Here is a 26,676-nt window from a genome sequence, read left to right as displayed (position 1 = left end):
AAAGAAGAAGTCCAAACACGCAGTCGACTGATCCAACACATATCAGAAAAGAACTTCAACTTCAGCCCGTGAAAAGGAGAAGAATGTGTGTCTTGTTGGTGTGTTCATGGAGGAGCATTCACAGTCAAGCGTGGGCAAGATTCGATAGCCCACGATCAGCTTACGATGGCCCACCATCAGCTTACGTGTTTTCTTTTTTTTTTTAAACAAACGTAAAAAAGAATGGCTGCCCTTTCGATACGTTTCGTGACCAGAATTACACGTCACGTTAAGTTTTCGTGATGTGTCACGTCACGTCTGACCAGTGACTTACGGGTCATTACGGGTCCGTCAATTGTTGTCGACGTCTCGTCTGACCAGCTACTTACTTTCATGACATGTCACGGCACTTCTGACCAACGAATTTACGGTCCGTCGACTGTTGACTGAACAGATTGCGGGCAAATCCGTCACTGCCCTTTCGTTGAAGACCTCTAGAAATCCTCATGGCTCTGATACCAATGATAGATGGCTTCGGGAAAGACAGAGAGAAAACGATGAAAAAAACTTGAGCACGAGTCCTTCTCCTCCCAACCACACCTAGATAAGTGCTGGCACCTCTTCCTCGTATTTCTTTGCCAGCCGTCCACTTCTCTGGAGTCCTACTATTCTTGGACTCTCTTACTCTCTAGGCTCCCCTTAACCCCGTTCGGGCGCCCAAGAGCCCGGACGGTCATTCTCGTGCATGTTCCCCTAGATTTACCTTAATGTCACATTAAATGTTACTTTTAATGTCACATTCCATATTTATGACCTTAACGTGACATTAAATATCACTTTTAATGTCACATTAATGTCACACGCCCCCAATCACTCAAACCTTTCAATGCAGAGGTAGGGGGTTTTATATGAAACCTCAATCTTCGCGTGCTCCAGCAGGAGAAGATAAAAGGCCTTCTGATTCTGCTTTGTGCTTCGATGCACGTGGGAGGCTTGTGCCTCCTTGGGATGTTTTCCACTCCCAGCAACAACAGTTCCCTTCTCGTACTTCGGTTGCAGGTTTGCAGAGGATAGATCTTGTTGATGTTATCGGAGGTGAAATGAAGAGATTCCAGGCTGCCAAGGCTATTGATGTAAAAGGGAAAGGAAAAGCGGTGGTTCAATAGTTTTTCTCATTTGTGATTGATCATGAAAATTGCTCTGTGGAATGTGAAAGGTATTTCTTCAGGTAGCAAGCAGCATCGATTGCGGAAAGTTGTGCTAGCTGAAAAATTGGATGTTTTCTGTGTTGTGGAGCATAAACAACAGGCTTTGGCTGGATCTTCTTATGTATATAAGGATTATGCGGGTATTTTTAGTGGTCGACCTCCGCACAAATTGGGAGTTATGTTGGTTGTCAATTCCTCCCTACAGCCATCGTTAATCTCTCAAGACCCTCGTGGCCGAATTTTGATTCTGGAAATAATTTATGAGAGAGAGGTTTTTTGGATTGTAGATGTGTATGCTCCTTCTAATGCAAGGGAATGTCATCAGCTTTGGGATGACCTGCACTGCCTTGCCATGGCTCGTCAAGGCTTTGTTATGGGTGATTTTAATGCATGTGTTTTTGCAGATCAGGCGACCTCTCCGCATTTGGTTATGGATGGTCCTGAGCGACAGCCTTGGGATGCTCTTGCAGTGGCATCTTTGAGACAGGACATGTGGTCATGGATGTATCCATCACAAGCCAGATATACTTATCATTCTTTTAAGCATCCATTTACTTGGGCCAGACTGGACAGGATCTACATCTGCCAGAGCGACTCTTTTCTTCTTGCAATCATTGATATGTGGGTGGAAAGGCAACATGTTTTGTAACATCATTACCCTTTGGTTCTGGAAATGAGCCAAAGACCTGTTCATGCATTTAAGGCTCTCCTTGCCCATTTGTCTCTTTAGTTTAATCAATCTTTTTTCAGTAAAACCAGTTTTTGGAAGGTGTTCAGCAACTGATAGCTTCTTTTAGCTTGAATGTCCTATCTAGAGGGATGGAAGTATGGCGGTTTTTAGGGATAATGCGTGAGTGTTATCCCGACAATATGGTATTCAGCATACTTCCTCATTTCAAGCTGAATTGCAACATGCTCAATCTTTAGTAGCTCATTCCTTGTCTCTGTGTCAGATTGGGGACTCCAATGATGACTTGCTCACATGCATTGAATGGTTGAAAGGCAGGGTTCAATCTCTTTAGGAAAAGGAATATGCAAAATACAAACAATTGGCCAAAGCTGAAGCTTTACATGATAACAACTGTCAAACTCATCAATTTTTTGCTCCTCAGCATCAAAAATATGCTCGGGAAAATATTGTGCGCTTAAAGGATGGCCAAGGTGATATGGTGACTGATCTTGCCTCCATTATTCAAATGACTCTTCACTTTTGTAGATCCTTGTTGGGTCCACAACAGATTCTTTCCGATGTTGTTCTCTCTGCTCGAACATATATTTGCCACCTGGTTAGTAATTAGATCAAACCAAAATGGGTGAATTTAATGGAGGCTGATATTTCAGAAGATGAAGTGGAAGAATTGTTGTCTCACTTGCCTCAAAGGAAAAGTCCAGGTTGGGATGGGCTTCCTAATGAGTTGTTTTCAGCCCATGTGCAACTGCTTAAGGACCCATTAACTCGCCTATGTCAGCAGGTGTGGAACTCTGGTATGATGCCTTCAGATTGGAAGATTGTTGTCATTAGGCTATTGCCCAAGCTTCCCTCTCCAACCTCTTTGAAACAATGGAGACCCATTTCAGTTATGGGGTCATTATATAAAGTCTTCTCCAAAATTATTGTCAACAGATGCAGAAAGTATTTCCGCACCTCATTCATCCACGTCAATACGGTTTCATTGAAGTTGGAATATAATGCACAACATTTTGAATGTCCAACTGGAAATTGATTATGCCAAAGCTTCTAGCCAACAGGTTGTTATGCTTCAGCTAGATATTGAGAAGACATTTGATCATGTTAGCAGGTTATTTTTGCAGCAATTAATGTCTACAATGGGTTTTGGGCCCCGTATGATTTCTCTAGTTGATACCATCAGTCAGGGTGCTCTAGTTGGTATTGCTCTTAATGGAGGGACTACGGAGGAAATTGTCTTATCTCGGACTCTTCGACAAGGCTGTCCTCTTAGCCCGTTGCTGTTTGCTTTGGTAACTCATCCGATGCTCTCATCATTAGATAAGTTGACAGCTCAAGGTGAGATAGTTGGCTTAACTCTTCCCTGCGGTGACAAGCTTGTGGGTCAATCTTTGGCAGATGATTCTTTTATGTTCCTAAAGGCAGATCGCACTAATGTTAATCGCACAATGGTGGCCTAGAATCTTTTTGCTTTGGCATCGGGTCTCCACATTAATACTCATAAATCTACACGTCTCTCTTGTACGTAGAATGATCTACAGGACTTGGGCTGGAATGGAATTGTGATCCCAAGGGGCAATATAACCAGACACTTGGGATATCCTATTGGTGTGGAGGTTGCTCCCCGTGCCTTGCTGGATTGGATGGCCTCCTAAATTCATGACAGGTTTATGTACTGCAAATCTAAAATCGAAGAGGCCATTCAACAAACAATGATTCAGGGCTGAATTTATCACCCAAGGAGCACGGTGAAGGCCGATTTCCCAAGCAAACGAAGGGGCAAATCCAAAGGCTTGCCAATCATTTGTAACAGCAAAAGGCAATTGGAGAGTGAAGAAGATTCATGGAATCTTAGTGTATTCCATCCAAATTGCAATACAAGATAAGGCTAGGGGTGCTAGTTTTGGGACCAATGTGCTGATGTCCATTGTCCAAGATTAAGTGGTAAATTTTGCATTTACAATCTATGTGATATTAAGTCTTGTTGTAATTAGAGTTTAAGGCATTACCACCCTTTCTCCAAAGGAAGGCTGATTTCATGGTTCCATTGCTAGGATAACATCAATTCCCTTGAATTGGTGGACCCAAGGCACCTAATTGGAGGTCACAAGCTCTACTTTAGTGCTGAAATTGTGTTCAGCTGAGCAATTACAGCAGGTATGACTTCTTACTATGAGATGGGATTAAGCAGTGATGATGCATCTCAATCTAAAGATGCACATAATGAAGGGGGAAACGCAATGCCTAATATTGGAACCGGCTCACAGCATGGACAGCAACAAGAAAATGTAGGTGTTGACCAAGAAGCGGGTCCTTCTAGGCCACAGATGTTAATAAAGTGAAGAATATGATGACCAGTTGAAGACTCCATAGAGGGCAGGAGCTGACATCTTTGCCCAATTGGCTAAGGATACACAATCGGAGAGATGTTTTGAATTCTCCAAAGAAGGACAGCAAGAGCAAGACAAAGATGTCATTCTCAAAAGGCTTTGGGACAGCAAGAAGTTCCCAAAGAACAGGCATTGTAGTCTCAAGATGCACCAAAGATTGTTGATGAGAAAAAGCAATTAGTGCCAGCAGAGCAAAATACACAAATGCAAGGCTATCTTGGTAGTGCCAATCCAATGAGTTTTGGACAGCAAGGCATGTGCCATGCATGCAAGTATGGGGTACCCAAGATACTTTCGTGGTGGTACTATTTTTCATGCTATGGTGGGTCAAGGACCACATACACGAATGTATGGCACAACTCCTTATGGTATATAGCAACCAATGCATGGAATGCAAAATCCAATGTATTCAGGTATGGCTGGTGGTATGCATCCAAGTATGGATAGTGGTATACACGACCACATGTATAGCAGCACTGGCATGATGCTTGGGGGCACCTTATGGTATACAACAACAAATAAATGGAATGCAAAATCCAATGTGTCTAGGTATGGCTGGTGGTATGCACAACCTCATGTATAGTCGCAGTGACATGATACTTGGGGCACAAAGTTGTATGTATGCATGGTAATGCATTTGCACCCCCTAGTGCTTCTAGAGCTATAGGGATGAATTCTAGTCATGCAAATGCTTCTTATGGTGTTGGTTATGATGCAAATGCAACAAGTGCACCCTTTTGCCAGTAGCCAGTTTATGATAACTTGACTTCCAAAAGGGTAGCAAAAGATTATGATGAGGGTGGAAAAGGGGTGAAGTTTGAGGCCTTTATGCAAGGTAAAGCACCATCAACATGGATACAATTCAAGCAAATGTTTGCTTCAAATTGGTTTGACAAGTATTTTTGAGGTGGGCATTATGATAGCTTGCAATAAGCTAGATGCAACTCAATGCAAGAACTTGGAGTAGTATAATACGAAGTTTTGGAATGCCTTGCTACCTGTGACTTTTTACCATCCAATTGCTCCTCATGAGCAAGTTGAGAAGTATGATTCTGGGCTGCCAAAAGGAGTCGAATCAGGGATTTCTACAATAGATCCACCACGTCTACAAGTGCCTTGCAAAGTCTGTCACACCGCTCATTAGGGAACTTCACTTGCACATTCAAAGTTATGTGGATAGCAAAGGGTTTTTCATTGCACCGCTCAAGGGTTGTGAGATGTATTGCTTGGTATGCCTTTCATGCCATCATGTGCATGCAATGATTGACTTCCATGCTAGAGTGATTACTATTCAGTGTAAGGGCAAGATCCATACATTAAATATAAACCTGAAAGGGGAATCCGTCCGTGTTGTATTGATTGTTGTCATTTCTAAAGTAATAAAAAATCATCTTTTAGCATACTAGGTTTTTACTAAGGATAAGGATGATAATGAAAATGTAGGGAATATGTCTACATTGGAAAAGGATCGCACTTCGTTTCTGAAATATATATTGATTGCTTTTCTTAGTCACTTCCGATGCAGCTACCACTTGAAAAGCCTAAAGATCACGGTATAGTTCTCATGCCTGGAAATAGCCCTCCTAATGAGCCATCTTATAAGGGGTATACAACCTATCAAGAGGAGATAATGAGTTAGGTGAATGAGCTATTAAAAAAAGGGTTGATTCCGCCCAAGTCATCTTTCTTTTGTTTTCTAGTGATTTTGACACAAAAATAGAATGGCTCATGTTATATCTACATTGAACAAAAGACAATAAGAAATAAATTTTCGATCCCTCAGATCAATGATGTTTTGGATAGATTGCATGGAACAACAATACTCAGCTGTATCGACTTAAAAATTGGATATCACTACATTCGCATTAGACTAGAGGATGTTCCAAAGACAGCTTTCAAGACATCTTTTTGGCTTAATGAGTTACTTGTCATGCCTTTTGGACTTACAAATACTCCTGTTACATTTAGTTGGATAATGAACTATATCTTTAGGCCACATGGGGCCTTTGTGGACACCTTGTTTAATAACATGATTATCTTCTCGAAGAATGAGACAAAGCATAGAAAGCATTTGGACATTGTGTTCAATGAGTTACGTAAGCACAGGCTGGGAACTAATGACAAGAAAAGTGAGTTTTTCTTGCATGAGAACGGATGCTACAAAGGATCAGCCTTCGAGTACAGATGTAGAAGAGAGCTTGATTGCAACTCATACAAATTGACCAGAGAAGGTAGAGTCCCTCGACAAACCCTCCATGCTTGTATTGATTATTTTTACTGCCTAGTTCAAACGATTTACGGAGTTTTAGGAAGAAAGTTACAGATATTTCAAGATGCGCGATGATTCCACTTCCTCCCTTCTTTCTCTTTATGGAATCAGTTTAATTTTTTTGCAACCCTTGAAGTTTCATCATATATAGATATATATTGAATGATTCAAATTTTTAGGAAATCCAAAAACCTATTTTGTATTCCATTCCATGTTTTTTTTTCCCCAAAAAAAAGAATATGAAAGGAAATTCTTGCTATGTTTAGCGTGCGGCTTACCAAAGTAGGTCCTTTTTACCCAACTTAGGATTCCCATAAGAAATCCTATATATTCTTTTTAGCACACTATGCTTTTGCCAATGCCCATCTCATCGTTAGGCCACATTTTGAGTTGATGGTATTTGTATGGATCCTACAAAGGTTGAGGCAATACACTCAAGATCACCTTTGAGGAATGTGCACAAGATCGATAGTTTTATGGTTCTATGTTCCTATTCATGGTATCTTGAAACGCCGCTTCGGAGCTGCCAAAACGGACCGGCCGTTTTGGACCAAAATTGAAACGGCAGGTCACCGTCTCACGATCCTACGGCATGTTTCATTGTTCGTTATCTAGCCCACCAGATTGCGATTGAGTCCAGTTCCACACTTCCCGTCTCCCAACTCGCGCAGCACACTCAAGCTCTCGCCTCCTCCTCCATGGACCTCACTCGAGCTCTCGCCTCCTCCTCGGACCTCTAGCTCCCGCCACAGCCACTGCTTGCTCCTCCTCCTCCTCCTCCTTCTTCTTCTTCATGAGATGACTTCTGTCACTAGTGCCAGCCATGATTTTCAGCCCAAATGTGACCAAAAATTTCAGCAAATGCAAGCCGAAACTGTACACAAGTGAGTAAGGTACAATCAAGTACCAACCAACAATAAATAACCACGTAGAAGCATAAATTTCAGATCTGCAGATAAATTTTCAGAAGCGCTAAACCTTGTGCTACAGCACTCCACAACTCATTACAGCTGTTGCACGGGCAAATACATCACACTACATGAGAAGTCCCAACTTTTACTGCAATTTCTGTTCTACATGCATCCACGGGCACAAAATTTGACACGCACGGTCAAAAGCCCCAAAACTTTTGTGCTCAAAGCATCAACCTTACATCTGCACTGTCTCTGACATGCATAGAATAGACCAATTTTGCCAAAATAGAGCAATTTCAGCAAAACCCCCAAATTTTTCAAGTGCTGGATGTCCAAATTGCATGGAATTAAACCCACGTGTACATAAAATGACCAAATGGTGCACAAATTTTGCCCAAACAGCAAAAGCCCCAAATTGCACAGGGTCCAATGTGCATCAATGTTGAAAAATTGGGTAAATTTCAGCCCAATTCTTGCATGTAAATGAAAAGCCCCAAATGTCGGAGGCAAAATGTCACAAATTCCTGCAATTTCTGAGACAAATGGTCTTGCTCCACATCACAATCCCCAAATCCAAGAAAAGCCCCAAATTTTCAGCCCAAGATTGCACAAATCTGCACTATGTGATTATGCGCACAAATACTCGTCAAGAAGTAAAATTCTTCTTTTTTGAAATGTCACCCGCGGGGGGGGGGGGGGGGGGGGGGGGGGGGGGGGGGTCTGTTGATCCGCCGTGTAGCTCGTCGCCCGTCACCAGCCCCGTCGCATGGTGTTAGCTCGCTTCATCCGGCCGCAGCACCGTCGACCTTCTTGGTCGCGTGGCTCCTGTCGACTGCCCCGTCTGTCAATGTCAGTCGATCACCTACAGGTTGTCACCTCCACCTACCCGCCACCAGCCCGTCTGACTTCGCGTGAATGCAGGAACCCTCCCATCGACTGTCAGTCTACTACCCACCTATAGTTTGCTACCTGTCAAGAGCTCGCCTATCACTTTCTGCTAGTCACGCTTGCCTGCTATCCAACACCAAATGTCGCCTTGGCAATCGCCTTCTCACCTGGCTCACTCTTGACGTTTCGAGAAGCGTGCACTCCTTGCCTGATCTGATACCAGTTTGTTGTGCCTTGTAATGCAAGGATGGAGACACGCACTATTTGCACACAGCAGACACACAAGGGGAGAGAGAGAGAGAGAGAAAGAGAGAGAGAGAGAGAGTGCAAAGTAGAGAGAAGAGTGAGTACGACTTGTGGGTTCAATAATGGGTATACCTCATGTTTAGATAGATATATATATGAAAGTACAAATGTGCTAAGGGTGTGTTCACACCCGTGCACATATAACAGGCACGATGGCCCTTTATTCCCAACAAACTATTTGTCGAACAAGTCCATAATGGTTTGACTAATTGTCCAACAACATGAAGATCTTTGTGGCTTGTGTCTCTCTCAACTAAGGAGCGTGTGGCGTCTCATCTAGCTACATGGCATTCAATTGATCGATTGAACCTTCGGGGTAATTGGCATGTCTTTCGAGAGGCCGACGTGGAGATTTACTACTTTAAGTCTCACATGGAGAGGCTAGCCTTGTGACTTCCAGTACATAAACCGATCATGGATATGAGATGCCATCCAATCCAACAAGGCACGAGGAGCTACCTCCACCCCAATAGGATAACCCAAGTGTCTAGTTATATTTCCCTTAGGAATCACAATACCATTCCAACCCAAAGTCTACAAATCATTTTCCGTACAAGAGAGTAGAGTGGATTCTTTAGCATTAATATGAAGTCCCGATACCATAGCAAAAAGTTTCCACACGACCATTGCCCGATTAACATTCGAGTGATCAGCCTTAAGAAACATAAAAGAATCATCTACCAAAGATTGACCCACAAGTTGGGCCCCATTGGGAAGAGACAAACCAACTATCTCACCTTAATTGGCCAACTTATCCAACAAAGAAAGCATCAGGTGAGTAACTAATGCAAATAACAAAGGATTGAGAGGGCAGCCTGGTCTCAGAGACCGGGATAAGGTAATTTCATCAATGATTCCTCCATTGAGAGCAATATAGGCCACTGCCCCCTTAGCAATAGTATCCACTAAAGAAACCATACACAGCCCAAAACCCGTAGTGAACATTAGCTACCTCAAAAAAGACCAGCTTACATGATCAGATGCCTTTTCAATATCAAGCTGAAGCATGACCACCTGCTGGCCTGAAGCTTTTGCAAAGTCAATCCCCAGTTGAACATTCAAAATGTTATGCATTATATTCCGACCCTTAATGAAACCATATTGGCATGGATGAACCAAATGCGGAAATGCTTTTTGCAATTTGTTAGCGATGATTTTTGAAAAGATTTTGTATAAAGAGCCCATAACAGAAATGGGTCTCCATTGTTTCAAAGAAGTAGGAGAGGAAACCTTGGAGCAGTAACCGAATGACTGCAATCTTCCAATCTGAAGGCATGACACCGGGATTCCAAACTTACTAATATAGGCGAGTCAACAGATCCTTAAGTTGCTCAACATTGGTTGAAAATAACTCATTGAGAAGAGAGAAAGACTAAAAACGCAGGCAGGACGGCCTACAAGAGAGAGAAAGACTTAAAACGTAAGCAGCGAAAGAGAGAAAGACTAAAAACGCAAGCAGCACAACTGTGATGGCGTGGCCGGCTGGAGGGCAACAGGTCTACACAGGAATAGTAGTCGCCTGGCTAGAATCAGCTCCAAGCTGCGTGAAGAGAGCTAGAAATCGGGCACCAAATGATGGATATAGCAATGGGCAGCTTCGGCTGAGATGTCCTCCGCAAACGAGGTTGTTAACCCTCAAACGAACGAAGGTTGAAAATCCGGAAAAGCTAAAGCAGAAGACAAAGGTCAAGGCAAAGTGAAACGGAAGACAAAGATTCACAAGGAGAAAATAAGGGAGAAAGGTGCACAAGGAAAAGCGCAAGTCAATACTTTTGTAAAAGAGCGCAAGCGCATCATGGTTTAATTTAAGGAGCGTCGGGCTCTCTCACTCCTGCAATTTGTAAATGTAGACGGGCGGTGGAAAGAAAGCTAGAAAGATAGAAGGACAATGGGGAAAAGAGCCTAGGCCACGGCCGGCCATGTAAAAAAAGGGGATAAGGGGATGACCACCTAAAAGGAATTTAGGGTTTTGTATATAAAGTTGAAAAGTGAATGAGAAGCTCATTCTTGTGTGTGGCCAAAAGTGGCTCTCCTCTTCTTCTTCTTCTTCTTCTTCTTACTTGCTTGAGCTTGTGCTTGAGAGAGGGAGTGTGAGAGTGTGAGGGAGTGAGTGTGTGAGGGTGAGGGACCGGGGAGGAGAAACTCTCCATCTTCTCCTCTCTTCTTCTCTTCTCTTCTCTTCTCTTGCTCGCGGCAATGGAGCTTGGAGCGTGGAGCTTGAGGATGGAGCTTGCTTGAAGCTTGCACTTGGATCGTGGAGCTAACGGAGTGCGCGGGAGAGGAGGTAACTCAAGCGGCATGGAGGTAAGCTCACTATACCCGTAGATATCGATGGCACGTCGGCTATGTGAGAGGTAGCCATTAGTGCTCGGCTTGGAACGCTTGAACAATAAGCGGTCCGTGGGTCTTGGCAGTTGAGCGAAAGCTCCCACAGATTCAAGCCTTGAGCACTTGCACGCTTCGAATCGAGCATTGAAGTAGGGTTTTCCTCGAACCGGTGCTTGAAGTAGATAGGTAGGAAGCGAGGGAGCTTCAAGAGGTATTCGATCTCCTTAGCAAGTAGGTTTTTGATTTGTTATTGAATATTAGAGTAGGACCATCCATCTCCATCTCTAGTTTTGATTTTTGTTGCATTAGGTTAAGATTAGGATAGGAAAAAAGAAGGGAAACAGTAGGGTTTTCTGTTGCTGTATAGCAGGCTGAAATAGGGAAATAGGGGCACAGATTCAGATTTCTGGCTGGAAGAGTATGAGGAACTAACCTCTAAGGTTACAGCAGGCTGGGATGGGGCAATAAGAGGCCCAGGGAACCAGGAAAGGCCACATTTGACATCCTACCCTCTGAGAAGAGAGTGAGCTTGAGAGCCAGGAAGATAGAGAGAGAGAGAGAGCTGCGAGGAGATCGTCGACGTGTTGATCGATTCGAGCGCCACACCGTTTCCAGGTACGCCAGGCGTTTCCCTCTGTTGCTTTGCATCTAATTAGAAGGCACGGCACGATTCAGTGAAGTAGACGTCGGCCTAGAGGCATCGCGTGCAACTCGCGGGCCGTCGGCCGAGCCGTCGAACCAGTTCATCCGAGTCCCAAAATAGGATTACCCTATCTCTAGAGTCGGACCATCCGACTCCGAAAATCGGACCTCTCCGAAAATCGGACCACTTTTCCGATCCCAATCCCAGAATTGGACCCAGTCCCGAAATCGGACCACTTTTCCGTTCCGATTTCCAAAATCGGACCATCTTTGCCTATCCGATCGAGCACTCGCCTCTCCAATTTTGAAAATCGGACACTCAGACCTTGGAAATCGGACAAAAGGAATCGAACCACTCAAAATCGGAGCCCTGTCAAAATCGGACGTCCGATTCCAGAAATCGGATGTGACCAAAATCGGACCACTGGGCCGATCGGACCAACCAAAATTGGACGTCCGACTCTGATAATCAGACTCCTGAAAATTGGACATCTGAGAATCGGACAAAAAACTGTCAAAATTAGACAGGTATCTAGAACACAAATTTTGACGCATCTAAACCCCGAAATTGACCCCAAAGGCTACGTAGAGCTACAGGCACATCACACATCCATCACTGGGCTGAAACCTAGAGCAAGTAGTTTAAATTTTGGCTATAAATGGTCCTCCAAATTGCGCATGGTGTTTACCGTAACGGCCCTGCGGGCCGCGGGGGACTGCCCCCCTCCCCCCCCCCGGACCCCCGCAGAGGGGGCTCTGCCCCCTCCGCACCTCCCCCAAGTAGGATGGAGAGAAAATGCGCGTCGTGAAAGATCCTCTGGATTAGGCCCTAGTGTAGTAATGACTCTACACAAGCATAGATCTTCACTTAGAAAGTAGCAAACAGAAGCCCACACCCAAACAAAGACAAAAAGAGACCCTAGAACCTCAACAGGCCAATCTAGCCATCAAGGGCAAAAAAGCCACACCACGAGAATACAAAGACATTGTGTTCAGACCGTGTCTAGTCAGAGCAAAATGCAACACCAGCAAGCTACAAATGCGAAGATGACTAGACATGACACTCTTGACGAGAGATGTACCTTGAGCAACACTGCACAGACGACCCAAGACATCGGTGGAGAATCCACATCTGGTCGTGCAGTTGGAGACTCAAGGGCATTTGTCCAAAGGCTTAAATTTACAAGCCAAGACCCGAAAGACGAAGACATAGTACCACCTGCATACCTTAGGGTCAAACTCACCGCAAAAAGAGAGCATACTATTGATGCTCTAATTGATGAGGAAGCACATTTTAATATCTTGACCTATGAATCATGGACCCTACTAGGCCAACTAGAGCTCGCACTGACTAATGCAACTCTTAGCCCTTACGGGGGACATCCACAAGCACTCATAGAAAAGTGCAAAATCCTTGCGAAAATTGAAACTGAGAGCTTGCCTATCCTATTTCATGTTCCTTCAAATAGTGCTAAATACGGGAAGAAAACCCTCCTAAGAAGACCCTTCAAAAGGGCGACCAAGTGTGAGGCTGACTATGTAGCACAAAGGATACACCTGACACTACCGGGTGTGAGGATAGTCACAACCTTTAGCAAGGGTGACCTCATCGAACCTCGAGGGAAAGCAAGGAAGGTACTGACATAACAGTCAAGCCTACTAACGAGAGCAAGGACTTGTTGGAAGAGCTGATACAAGCACAGGTCAAACAACGAGAACCAGTGAGTGAGGCCATGCCTGAAACAAGAAGGTCAAGAGACAATGCCAAGGACGGGCTTTGGACTTACAAATATCATAGAAGACCCCAAAAGAAGCCCAAGCCTTATAGACGAAGGCATCGATGGAGGGTCAGCACAACGCCGCGATGGATATCCAAAGCGTTGCTACGTGCTCAAGGGTATTACGTAGGTAACCGATGGATTTGGCTACCAAAACCCCCTGCTAAACCACCTCTATCAGCTGAAGGCCAAATTGCATCAAAAGCAATGAAGCACAGCAGAAAAGCTAAGAGAAACTCCAGGTCTCGAGGCAAGAAACCAAACATGAGTGTTCGAAAGAAAAAGCCTCAACCTAGCATGCTTAATAAGCATATGTCATATGTAACCATTGAGCGTGCACAAAAGCCATTAGTACCCAAAAAGTCTTTGATTTCCCAAGAGGATAACAAGCATCATAGGCACAACATTGCTCATGGCAAGGCTGAACGCTCAACAAAGCAAATGGCACAATCGTCTAATGGCCTCGAGCAAATCATTCAGCCAGTGCTCAGTCCACCTAAGTGTCCTAGATCTCCTACACCCTCTTTTTCCAAACGGACACAGGAAGCACAACAGCAGTCATCAAGTGCAGCTGCTCAATCCCAATCTCTATCTCCATCTAAGCTTCCAAATGTCCAAGAGGTGGGACATGACACCATCTGTAGCTCTCGGTCCAAGGATATACCTGAGTAACCTAATGCGACTAGATCAACTCATGCTCGATCTACACAGATGAATGCTCGAAGGGCAACAAAAGACACGACCACTTCCGATCGCCCTAGGGACTTGACACCGCAATCCACCAAGGGTAGCCAGCCCACTGGACTAGCCACTACTACTTCCAATCAGGGATCACAGCAGCCACAGCCCTTGGCCGTGACAATGCCCCTTGTGGAACATGTCCTTAGTAGTTTACCTATCGAGGAGGTGTCGCAACCAACTTCCTTGACAACTCCAACACTTCCAAAATGCCTAAAGCCTAGGCTAGAGGAGTTAAAAACAAGGGAATTGGCTGAAGAGCTAGACTCTCCGAAAAGGGAGACAATTGTACCCTCACAACTTGGCGAGGCTATTCAGCAGGCCACGGCTATGTCTCATAAGGACACACTAGAAAAAGAGAATGCTGAGGCCCAACCAAGCACATCAACGGTTGACCTGGTCCAGGGTCCTGAGTCGTTGAGAGATATACCTTCACTGACCAAGAAAAAGAGGAGAAAGCAACGAAAACAACAGCAGTTGCAGGTGGTTGTGGACCCAAGAACATTGAGACGAAGAGCGCTCGAGAGCTGAGGAATAAAGCATCAAGTCCATCCACCACTGAATCAATTGATGCCTCTCCTAATAGCGGTGAAACCTCAGACACATCCATGTGCTTTGAAAAATCAAAGCAGTCGTTACCATCAACGGCTGCTTGCAACACTCAATCCACCGACAATAGAACTCGCATTGACCCTGTGGCTCTGTGGTGCTCTGTACTTCCTTTTTCTGGATTGCATTGTTCTGCTTTTCCAGAGGAATGTTAAACTTCACAGTCCTGGCAAAAGGAACATTCTCCTTTGGAACTACAGATTCTCATTTCTTTGCACGTATTATGGCAGCCACTTCCAATTCCACCAAATTGGAAGCAGGTTCTTGGATCTTCTATTGGGTATCAGAAGTAGATTTCACAGGGGTTCGACTTGGACAATCTTTTGCAGTGTGGCATTCTCCTTTGCATCATTTTGTGCATCTACATCATCAATCACATTTACTGGTTTATACCAGCTACTCATCTCATCAAAAACAACATCTCTGCGAGATGGCAATTCTAACTTGAATGCATTATCATTAATCTTATGAATGATTCTAAATGGTCCATAAAATCTAGGAGTTAATATTCATAATACATTTCATATCAGTTTATTGAGACCATTTAGAGGCCAATTACCTATCCACCCTGTTTATGAAAACCCACCTTTACTAGAGGAAGAGACTGAAATACTTGAACCAGAAGCCATCATAGACACAGACTACATGACCACTAGAACTGGCTGAAGGTATTCTAGATATCTAGTTAAATTTAAGAACCATCCTGTAGAGGAAGCACAATGGATGCACGCTAGAGACTTAAATGCTTTCCCCACTCTGTTAGCTCCACATTGAGCTAATAGCAATTGAGGTCAATTGCTATCCCACCCCGGGGGTATGATGCCAGGAGGCATATTCCACGGTGGATTCCGTGAGGTTTTACGGTGGATTCCGTAAACTTAGATGACCGGGGCTCATACACAAAGAGGATTCTTTGTGCGAGAAGTTGATGGGGACGCCTGTCCTTTTCGGGCGTTTCATTAATTTAGTGTGTATATGGGTGATTCCATAGCGGGCGATTCTGCAAAATGCATATTAAATTAATAAACGTATCTCATGCAAGGTTCTAGAAGTTTGCCTGGGCTTTAGCATAGCTGGGGGCTGAGGTCTAGACGAGCAGGTTTGGTCAACGCTAGGATTTCTTATGCTCTTGGGGTTTCCATGTTTTTCCTAAGGCTTCGTTATTGCGTCATGGTTCTCTTTGGATGTGATTGGTATAAATTTGTCACCCTGTTGTGACAGCGTTGTAGGATGCTAAGCTCAAAGTGTTCGCACGTGTCTATGTCCTGGCAGACATGGGCGCATTCCCTAAAGAGCAGCTTGAAGAATACTTGCCATTTCCCTTATCCTGAGAAAAGCAAGAACGTCTTGACAAGCACTATAACAGGCTCCTGTATGAACACATGCGACTCATCACTGACGAGGAAGCCGACGAACTGCGCTTAATTGTAACATTTAATGATGTGCTCTGCCAATCAAATCTCTTAGAGATAGAGCAACTAAAGCGACTATCAGAGGGTCGAAGTCAATTTGAACAATGTTGGTGTGAAAACCGCGTTGCAATGGCCGAACTAGGAGCCCAGATCATGACAGTCTCAGAGGAGCGATTGGCCAAATGGCGGTCTCAAAGAGACCCAACCTATGTGGCACCAACTTCCTTTCGAATGCTGACTGCCATTTGGGGTAAGGACTTAGCTGAAACTAGCCAAGAGAACTCTCTATCTGATAAGGTTTTCACTGAGGAGGAGTTACATGTTGCCAATAGACTCAGACAAGGTTCCATGCTACTCGATGTTGCAAAATATCTATCGGTATTAAGTAAGCTGCCACGAGTGCTAGATGCGTGTGCCATGCTCCAGTACAATCCGGAGTTCTATAATTGGCTTTTATCCTCGTGAAGTGACATGGATTTGTAGATATATATATAAATAAACAATGACTTTTGTGACCCTGTATAGACAATGTCAACACACACAAGTAATGATAGTAAAGCGCAGGGAGAAGAGTTGGATTCAACAGGCTAAGCTCCTCAGGTCCTCTCACCACACATTTAGAAGTTGTGTGACCATTCCCGCCTCCAGGTGGAGGGCATACAACCCTCATCACCACCATAGGAAGCTCTGACCAACATCTGTGAGGGTGTAGACAGGGTACCATCCCTTTCTATATACCTTTCCCCTTTCCGGTCTATCCTTCCGAAGATAAGTCATGTCCCACTTCATGACAACCAGTCCACGCAACTTAGCATAAGCATCTGCTAATGGTTGGAGGTCAAATGAACATCATCGTAGGGGCCATCCCTCTACTACAACCACTGCATACCTCACCTCTCCCCTCCTCGTCATATGCGCTTGATAACTCACTGTATAATCCTTTCCATGCGAATGGTTTTATCCTGTCTCAAGGTCTAATCCTTGGTTTGCATTTTACAGGCCCCCCTACGTAGCAGACATGGAGCACCCAGTGCAGCTAGCTTGCAAAGACGCTCTCTGCCGTCGAAGGGAGCATGCAGCACAAGCTCCTCCGCCGGAACCAAGGTGGTTCCATACGTAATGTACGGCACGTATAGATACGTACTATACGTCGTTCTGTATGGATAAATTTTTTATGTACGTAAAAATACGTACCTTTGTAAAAAAATAATAAACAAGAGGATATTTTAGGGTGTTTCCCACTGTACATTAAGCATAAAGATATATACATTCCCTACTTAGTATTTATGACCATGTCACATCACAATTGAAACCTTTAAGCATTAAACATTTAACACATGCATAACACTGAATAGTGAAAACTGAAATTTGAGACTATCAAACTAACATTGAGGAAGTCTACATGATAAAGAGCCAAAACATAACACAGTACACTGCATCAAACAACGTACAATTGCTAACAAGGAATGTAGGAACAATCCACCAAGGTGACAAATGTCAAGTCAAGATGGCTCCTAATAGAGCATACATATGTCATAAATAAAAACACCCAACTCAAATATATGAAAATTTAAAATTTTTAGATCTATGTGTAGTCACTAGTACCCACAGTCCACTGCCTAGACTCTAGCAAAACTCATGATCAGAAGAGGACGATGATGAGGCTGAAGAGAGCATGTCTCTATCCGCCACGACATTGCCATCGTCGTCAAACTCTGGCTCTACCATCACAAGGCCTGTAGCTTAGACTGCATCACCTAGATCCTCCTCCTCCTCAGTGTGAATGAGACGAACTGCCTCATTCGCACGTCGCCAAGGAGTCCGAATGGGTAGCTTCCCTCTGCGAATGCCTTTCCGTTGAGCACTCTGGATTTGCAGCTTGCTCACGTAGTAGAATGCTATAAGCACGTGCGCGTGACCTCGTCACATGCCTATCCACCTCCTCCATCTCTCTATGAAGCATACGCAAAATCTCCTCCTACTCGTCCCTAATATGCTGGTCCTCATCTGTGATTGGATGATTCGGATCACCCACCAGCTTTATACGTGAGGGATCAACTTGTTCAAGATGGTAATATAGCATACATTTGTTAACATTGAACAATAATGTAAATTTTAAATACTAATATAGAGATATAATATTTCAAACATGTAAATAGCTACTAGTTCGAACCTACTTGGGTGTCCCCAAGGCATGGTAGGCGCGCACAAGCCTCATATTGACCCTGCAATACACTACCTTCTCCAATTGAGAATTGCTAAGGCGATTCCGGATCTTTGTATGAATCAAAGAATAAGCACTCCAATTGCGCTCACAAGCACCCACTGAGCAATCCTGCATTTGCAGGTATCATTGGCTTGATAATTGCCATTGCTACACTTGAGAGAGTGAAAGAGAGAGAGAGAGAGAGAGAGAGCACAGAGAGTGAGTTACCTGTGACAAGATACGTAGAGCCAAATAAGTCAGACGTGGAAGACCTTGCCGACCATAACTCTGCCACCATGTGAGAGGAAGACTAGTAGCCTCCGAACGCAATGCCACCACCTGTGAAAATGATGGTCCCAAGTTATTCATGAAGCTGTACATCTCTGCATCTATTTGAAGCTGCTGCTCCTCGTCAAAGATACGTGCAATGAACTTGTCTTTCAGTTGCATGAGATGCTGCTCATGGAACAAGCCTGGGGTCTTGTAGAAAGAATTGAGTAAAGCAGCCATCCCATGAATGGGACGACTTATAAACTTCCACTGACTCTCTACATGAGTCAAGATATCATCTCGACTACAAAAATCAGCAACATCAAAGTTTAGACACATTGCAAGGCCAATGCATGTGCTGTACTATATAGCCTATGCATTAAAATTTAATAATAAGTAAACAGCATATGCAAGCAGCCATAAAGTACAAGAACAAAATCTAGTACTTACCGCTGCTGGGACAAGGCTTGGCATGCTGTGATATGGCTCTTCATCTGCATGAAGAGGTGATAAACCAGACCCAATGTGGACCCCTCCATGTCCATGACTCGTAGCATCACATACATGGGCTGCAAAGCCACTGTCAAATCCTACACCTCTGTCCAAAAAGACTCATCTAGGATACGCCTTTGAATGGCTTTGGTCACCTCTTTTTGTGCATGAGACATGTCCCTCCACTTTGGGTCCACAACTGTCTGCAAAAGTGGATCCCTAAGCTTGAAGAGCCTTTGCAACACCAAAAACATATATGCAAATCTGGTCTTGGAGAGCCGCACCATATCTAGATTACTGTGGCTACGAAAGCTGGCTAAAGCCTAATGCTTCTTTTGAAAGAATGTGGTCATCCTAGTAGCATCTGAAACTGTGGGCTGCACCCAAGGTAGTTTGCCTATGTCCTCCATAAGCAAGTCTAGACAATGGGCTGCACATGGAGTCCACACAATGTGTGGGAACTCCGCCTTCACCATTTTTCCCATTGCCTTGCAGTTGGATGCATTATCTGTAACAACTTGGACCACATTCTCTTTACCAATCTCCATGATGGCTGTACGAATATACCCATAGATAAACTCACCTGTGATCTTCTCTCCTGCCTTCCCTACATCTACAGCGCGCAAGAAGTAAGTACCAAGACAAGAGGAGACAAGTATATTTATGATGTGCCGCCTGCGTATATCACTCCATCCATCAGAGATGATGGTGCATCCAAACTGCTGCCAGCCATCTTTCACTAGGGCCAATGCCTTATCTATTAAGGCCTTTCGCTCGTCAAGTGCAGTGGTGCGCATTTTTTTGTAATCCAGCCCACACCATGAATCTGTAGCACTAGCACCCACTTGGGCAATGGCCCTAACCATCCTCTTCCAATGCTCAGTCCTTAAGATATTGAAACTGATGTTGCACTCAATGAGAGTACGAGCAATCTCCATCTCAGCCACCTTCTGACGCTCTCTCACCCAAGACTGAGAATGCACACGTGAAGACAAGGTGGTTTGCCTAGGCACATGCACATCATTAGAACCTTCCTCCTCCTCCTGCATGACACGAGCCCTCTTCCTACTAGCAGATGGTTGCTCTGAGGCAACGGGCTGAGACACAAAACTCTCCTCTACCTATGTAGGAGGATCACCAAACTCCCCAATAAGAGCATCGTGCAAGGCATCTTGTGTTTTCCGGGATCCTTGGCCTTTTGCTACTGCCCCCATTGCTGGGAAGTTCTCAGTAATCAACTTCTCTCGGACAGCTTTTGGCACCTTCTTGCACGCGCTACAATTGTTTGTGCAATTGATACCCGTCAAATGCTACCACACGCGTAATTGTACTGGTCAATGTGAAATTGCAAAATTTGCATGACCACCTGCGACTACCTGAACCAGCTTGCCCAGGAGTATTGATGATATGGAGTATATTGGTATACTCCTTCCAATAGGGATTGACTGGTTTCGGCATGATGGCTCCTGGAGCAAGATAAGAGAGAAAAACATCAGTAAATATGTGCGACACGTGCACAAGAATCCACGCGAGCGAGCGTGCGCATGCGCGTGCGAGAGAGAGAGAGAGAGAGAGGCTCCAGCATGCATGAATGTGAGCCCACAGAGAGAGAGAGAGAGCGCAGAGAGAGAGAGACAGAGAGAGACGAGACGTACCTGGTCTGTGCACGTTGGCACCTCCTGTAGCTCACGTAACCTGCAAACACTGAAACAGTGAACACATTTGGGGCTTTTGTCTCAATTTGCCCATGAAAATTTACAAATAACCAAGCGATGCAGAAATCGTTAGGCACATCACGTTTTGGGCCCCAAATTTTACATGAAAAATATGATCACGTTTTTTATGTTCCATACGTACACAAAACGTACGATCAGTACATACCGTACGGTAACGATCCGTACGTACGTACTGAATCTACCTTGGCCGGAACGCTACGTGCCTAGCCTCAAAAGATATGCAAAGAAACGAGGCCCCAAGTGACACCGCCCCAGACGTAGGCCGAAAAATCCCTAGGCCAGGGAAATAGGAGCTCAAGGGAGCACACAAGGCGTGGCAGCACCAGTTGTGCGGGCCCCCAACAAACGCTCGAGCACCAGGTGCTCGAAAGCAGAGAGGGCAGCTCGAGACAACGAAGAATTAGATGCATTATTCAAAAGCATTTTAGAAACGGTTGCGGCCAAAGACTACACCATTCAGGTCCCGGCCGACATCTTCCCTGCCCAACCTCACACGAGCCCCTCACCAGCAGAGCCTCAGTTGCCTGACCACCCGGACTCACCCCGCCTCGTGCAAATCAAGTAGCCCCTATGATATATAAGCAACTTAACAAAGGCCATCCTAGCATATGTTTTTGTCTTTAATGATTAAAGGGGCAAGCTCCCCACTTGTACACACTTCCCTTACCTATCGCTAATATATGCCACGTCTTTAACAAGCACCGGAATAGGCATCACAATCAACATCATAGGATTTTGAAAAAGTAATATCTTGACATGATTGCATTTGTTCGTTGCACTTGATGCATACGACTTGCATATACTCTCGTGAAGTGACAAGTGGATGCAGGATGGCATAGGTCTTCGTGCGAACGTGTTCAATGCCTAAGTCACCGCAAGACCACCAACCTCACAAAGAACCGCGACAAAGCCACACTGCCGAACGCGAAAAATCACCCTTGCAAGTGCCCACATCGCATGACCCAAAGCATAGTCATGGGCTACGCTCTCTTTCAGGGTCAAGCTCTACAGTTGGCTCATGACAGTTGTTACCTCAATTGTACCGATATCGCGTGTCGCAAAGAGGTTTGCAATATCTCAAGTGTATCTCCCCATCTCAACAACTACTTCTCTAACAACGAGGCTAGAGCACAATCATCACTGTAATATCCATTTCTTGAGCCTTCGAAGCTTGACATTTCCCAACCCATCGAAAGGCTGATAGCCTCAAGATATTGCAATGGTTGTACTCAGGCAAGTCAAAAATAAAAATAAAAATAAAAAAATAAAAAAAAGAAACAAAAAAAGCAAACAGAAAAGGAAAAAAGGAAAGGAAAGAACGAAAAGATAGAAAGCACCCACGATCATAGCATAGCACCTAGAGGTCCTCAAATTAGGTACGTCCAGTGACCTTGGTCAACTGGCTCCGTCCCTAGTTCCCTAGCCCCTTAGCATCACCCACAATTGTTCAGGGCACATCAAGGGCAGGACATACCTGGGGAGCTTGTCTCGCCTATGGTTAGACCTATCACCCTGACCCATTCACACGATTCCCTCTTGCACTTTGCCTTAATACCATTGCAATCAATTGTGGTAAGCACCGCACGAATGGCCATGAAAAGTACACTGTCCTCATCACGTAGGTCCAATAGCTACCAGCTAGTGTTCCTGTGTTCAATTATGTTACGTCGTGCAGTCACAATGCAAAGGATCGCATACACCTTCACGTGTATTTCTTCTCAACATGGACAACTTTGCTTCATCTACACTTGTTACGAGAAACCAGCCCACGGTCTTCTACCTACGTAATATCTAAGTATGCACGAGCACTCACATAATATCTGCACCGAAGTATATACACAGTTTGGGTTCTCAAGTGCAGGACAATACTCTCAGCTTGCTTAGAGTTCGGCCTGTCTCCCAAACTAATTAAACTATGTCTTGTGCACGATGGAGAAAACTAGTACTACCTCCAAGGAGAGACCACCTATAAGAGGTTTTCAATTGCAGGTATTGAAGACTCCAACGAAGGTGTCATTCGCTCTTCATCGACACTCAACTCTGAATGCCTATCCTTTATCATCCTGCAAGCCCGCCAAGAATCGTCATGTGTAGAATCCCCAACAAACCGCCACTTGTACTCCATCAGTGCAATCCCCACAAAGAACAGCCCTACCACCAATCACCTAAACCACCAACGTGCCCCCAACGACCTTCCTCCCCACCACTACCAACACTCATCCATGGCAACCACAAACGTCCTTGCCACCCACGTTTTCGATGCATGCTAAAGCCTGCTACCTACGACAGTGAGTGCCATGGGACTGACACTCGTCTAGGAGGGGGGTAATGTTAACCCTCAAACAAACGAAGGTTGAAAATCCGGAAAAGCTAAAGCTTCCAATCACATCAACCAGATCTGCTCTTTACAAACTAGCAATCGAAGTACGAGAAGAAAACTGTTGTTGCTGGGCACGGAAAACATCTCGAGGAGGCACCATCCTCCCTCGCGAATCAAAGGGAAAAGCAGTATCAAAGACCCTTTTTTCATTAACACCATCTGCAAATTAAGGTTTCATATAAAACCCCCTACCTCGGCATTGAAACATCCGAGTAATAGTCCAGGAAGCTAGGTGAACATGAGCAGACCAAGGCTCCTGTCTAGCATTACGGCAAACCACCATAACCCAGAAGTTATCCTGAGGAGACAAGTTCTAACCCACCGAAGGATACACACTGATTTCCGGCTTGAGAAGCAACCTTCTTTCCATCTAACTGTCCCTGCTAGACAATCTGTTGAGAAGCAGCTTCAAGCTATTGAGCCATTTTGCTGGGAAAGATGGTCATGCCTATCCAAATCACGATCCAAAGATGGTTGCATTACCTCCTGGCTTCTATCACATTCTGAAATGAAATGTCCCAATTGTCCATAACTGAAACAGTGTCCAGCAAATGTGCCCCATTTGAGCTCATAGACCAAAGTTTGCAACCTTAGAACCTAAAAATAAACTTTAGTCAGGCGAGGTTTCCCTGTATCCCAAAGCATGCACGCCCCATTCCTCTTACGGGAGGCCAACCGGGCTCCACCAACACCTCGCCAAGAGATCTCAAAACAAAGGGAAGAAGTCGCCAAAGATGGGCATGAAAATCAACCACCTCGCTCCAAATTGGGCATGCTTGCCTCAATATCTCCTGAAATTCGGCCATAGGCCTCCAAGGAACCATATGGACTAACTCACCATCCATGAAACACAAGATACGTTGCATAATATGAGCACACACTTCCGGGGAGTGGAAGAGGACCTCAAAAAAACCCCTCGGGCCAACATAGATCTCTTCCACAAGGGATGCCAAGCGTTGCCTTAAAACATCATCCTAACACATCTCCACATTGGCAAGCATGGATAGCAACCATGCATGGATACTAGTGATCAATGGGGTCCTTCCCGTAAAGTAAAAGATGGCAGCCTTCTCATGGAAGGCAACAGTCTGCTGTAGAACCAGATCAGCACCCATAACAGCGACCACATGTTCCCCTCGTGGTAAAGAACTCGCTTTACCCTCATTATCTTGACCATATTCCGACATCAGATGATTGGCAGAGGCCAGCATAAACTGAAAAGACTCGTTAGTTTGAGAGCACGAGGCCTAAGCCTTTTGCTGAGGTGAATTCAGAGCACACAAGTCTGGTTCTTCAACCAACATCTTGCGACGTTTAAGCCCCAATCTATACTTTGTTGTTCAATTTAAACAGGCCTTTTACAATCTCTATCACTCACAATCTGTCTTACCCGGATTAGAGCAGATCGTCGCACCCTCGCTTTTAGGCGCAGAGCAGGGATGTCAGATTAGGTCGACGCTGATTACCAGGAGCTGGGACTGAGCACGCTCGTGCAGGCGGAAGACAAGCATCTGGAAGTCAGGGGCAGGAGACGAATCGACAGGACAAGCAAGACAAAATGAGACCCCGCTTTGGTCAAAGCCAGGGAAACCAAATGCAGGACAGGTCGAGCGGTTGTTCACAAGTGGCCGAGGGCAGGGCTCAAGCAGGGAAAAACAGACCTTGCGCTGACGGAAGGTGTGAGGCCCTACTCTCTTTCTCTCTCTCTCAATAGGTAATTGTATTAGTTACGAAAAAAGTACAAGATTACAAGATGAAGGATGACTCTAGGCCATCATGCAAAAAAAGATGCAAAGTCACAGCAAGTGAAGAGAGGAAATTACCATATGCCAAGGTATTAAATCCTCCTGAAGAAGGAGATCAACATACTAGATAAGATCTAACTACTGATGCAAGAGACACCTGATTCTAGTAATATGTCCTTGAACACCTACAGCTGAATTGAAGATAAAAGCATTCCAGGTGACCCAATTATCCCAACAACCCCAAAATCTGAGACAATGAAACATAAGCTTCACAAGTTGCTACAGTGGGGTAGATTTGAGCCGGGAAAAACCCCAATCAGAGGGATGCAGCAATGGACCAGCCATAATTCTCCAAACATCTGACAAGAAAGTCCAAATTTTCCTAGCTAAAGGGCAAGAGATAAATCGATGACGTGATGACTCCACAGTGGTCATGCAAAAGAAGCAACTGCCATTCGATATTCGGTGTTTTGAAAGAGCCAAGGTGAGAGGCAGCCCACCAATGATCACTCACCAAAGAAAGACCTTGCATTTAAAGGGTGTCCTATTTAGCCATCCCTCCATCGCAATCATCTTCCACCAAACCTTAGATCTATGCATACCCCAAGTCGCTTGGCTTTATCAACCAGTCAATGATGATTCTTAATCATGAGATGATTAACCTGATTAGCTGAAGCCTTTTGAAGGTTAAGATGGCCAGGAAGATCCCAGTCCTACCAAGGACAATCAAGAACAGGGACAAGAAAGGGTTGCACAACTTACAACATCCAGTATAGTTGACCCCACAACTCACGATACCCACGAGGAATCCAATAAAGTCTCCTAACAGTGCACAAGGACATGAAGACCCATGGTTGATAAGAGTGGCATCAGCAAACAAAAGTCAAAAACCCAAGCACACCATATAGATAAATTTGGGGCGATCCTCCTATTTCCCATCCCAAGAGAGCAATGGTGACATAGCGAGCAGCTCTAGCTGAGAAGAGTTAGCCATTGAGCGATCCTCGGCAAGAAGCCAATGCAACCTTTCGAAGAACCAAGCACCAAGGACAAACCAAATGATGCACCAAAAAGGAGGAAGGTGTTGAAAAGTGGGCATCAAAGTTAAGAATGTGCCACCATGAATTTTGTATGCTCGTATTACAATGGATAAGGCCCTAATTCTCCAAGAAGAAACGGACAATAAAGACTCACGAGTGATAATCAGTGTACATCGCTGGAAAGAGTGACCAGCAAAGGCCATGATGTGAGTCTTCACATCAAGAATAGCTCCACCATCCATACTTTTAAGGATCATACAATCTATATACTTTACTCTCACTACTATACCCTACAAAAATGCATTTAATGGCCTTCTTGTTCAAGTTATTTCTTAGTACTTTGCGAATATGAGCATACGCAAGACACCCAAAAGTAAGAAAATGCCCAACAGAAGGTTTTCGATTGTTCCAAGCCTCAAAAGGCGTAACATTCTTTAATGCCTTAGTAGGGCACCTATTCAAAACATGGCAAGCATACATAACTACTTCCATCCCAAAACCATGTAGCAAACTCTTAGCTTTCAACATATATCTGGCCATCTCCATGAGTGACTAATTCTTCCTCTCTGCAAACCCATTCCCTGTGGAGTATATGCAATAGTATACTGATGGACAATAAAACCAACCTTTCTTCCGTGGATGGGTGGTAATTCCCTAA

General features: G+C 44.6%; 1 protein-coding gene and 1 pseudogene across 4 annotated transcripts in view; both read right to left on the bottom strand.

Moving 5' to 3' along the window:
* Window positions 1-26,676, bottom strand: part of LOC148012489 (zinc ion binding protein) — a 155,906-nt gene that overhangs the window by 71,079 nt on the left and 58,151 nt on the right. The window lies entirely within an intron of this gene.
* LOC148012490 (uncharacterized) lies at window positions 17,776-20,575 on the bottom strand (annotated as a pseudogene).

This window comes from Lygodium microphyllum, chromosome 27, assembly GCF_053477565.2.
Source record: "Lygodium microphyllum isolate KBCC chromosome 27, Lygodium_microphyllum_v1.1.10, whole genome shotgun sequence".
NCBI lineage: Eukaryota > Viridiplantae > Streptophyta > Polypodiopsida > Schizaeales > Lygodiaceae > Lygodium > Lygodium microphyllum.
The sequence above is the reverse complement of the archived record's forward strand: the minus strand, read 5'-3'. Positions and strand labels throughout refer to the sequence as shown.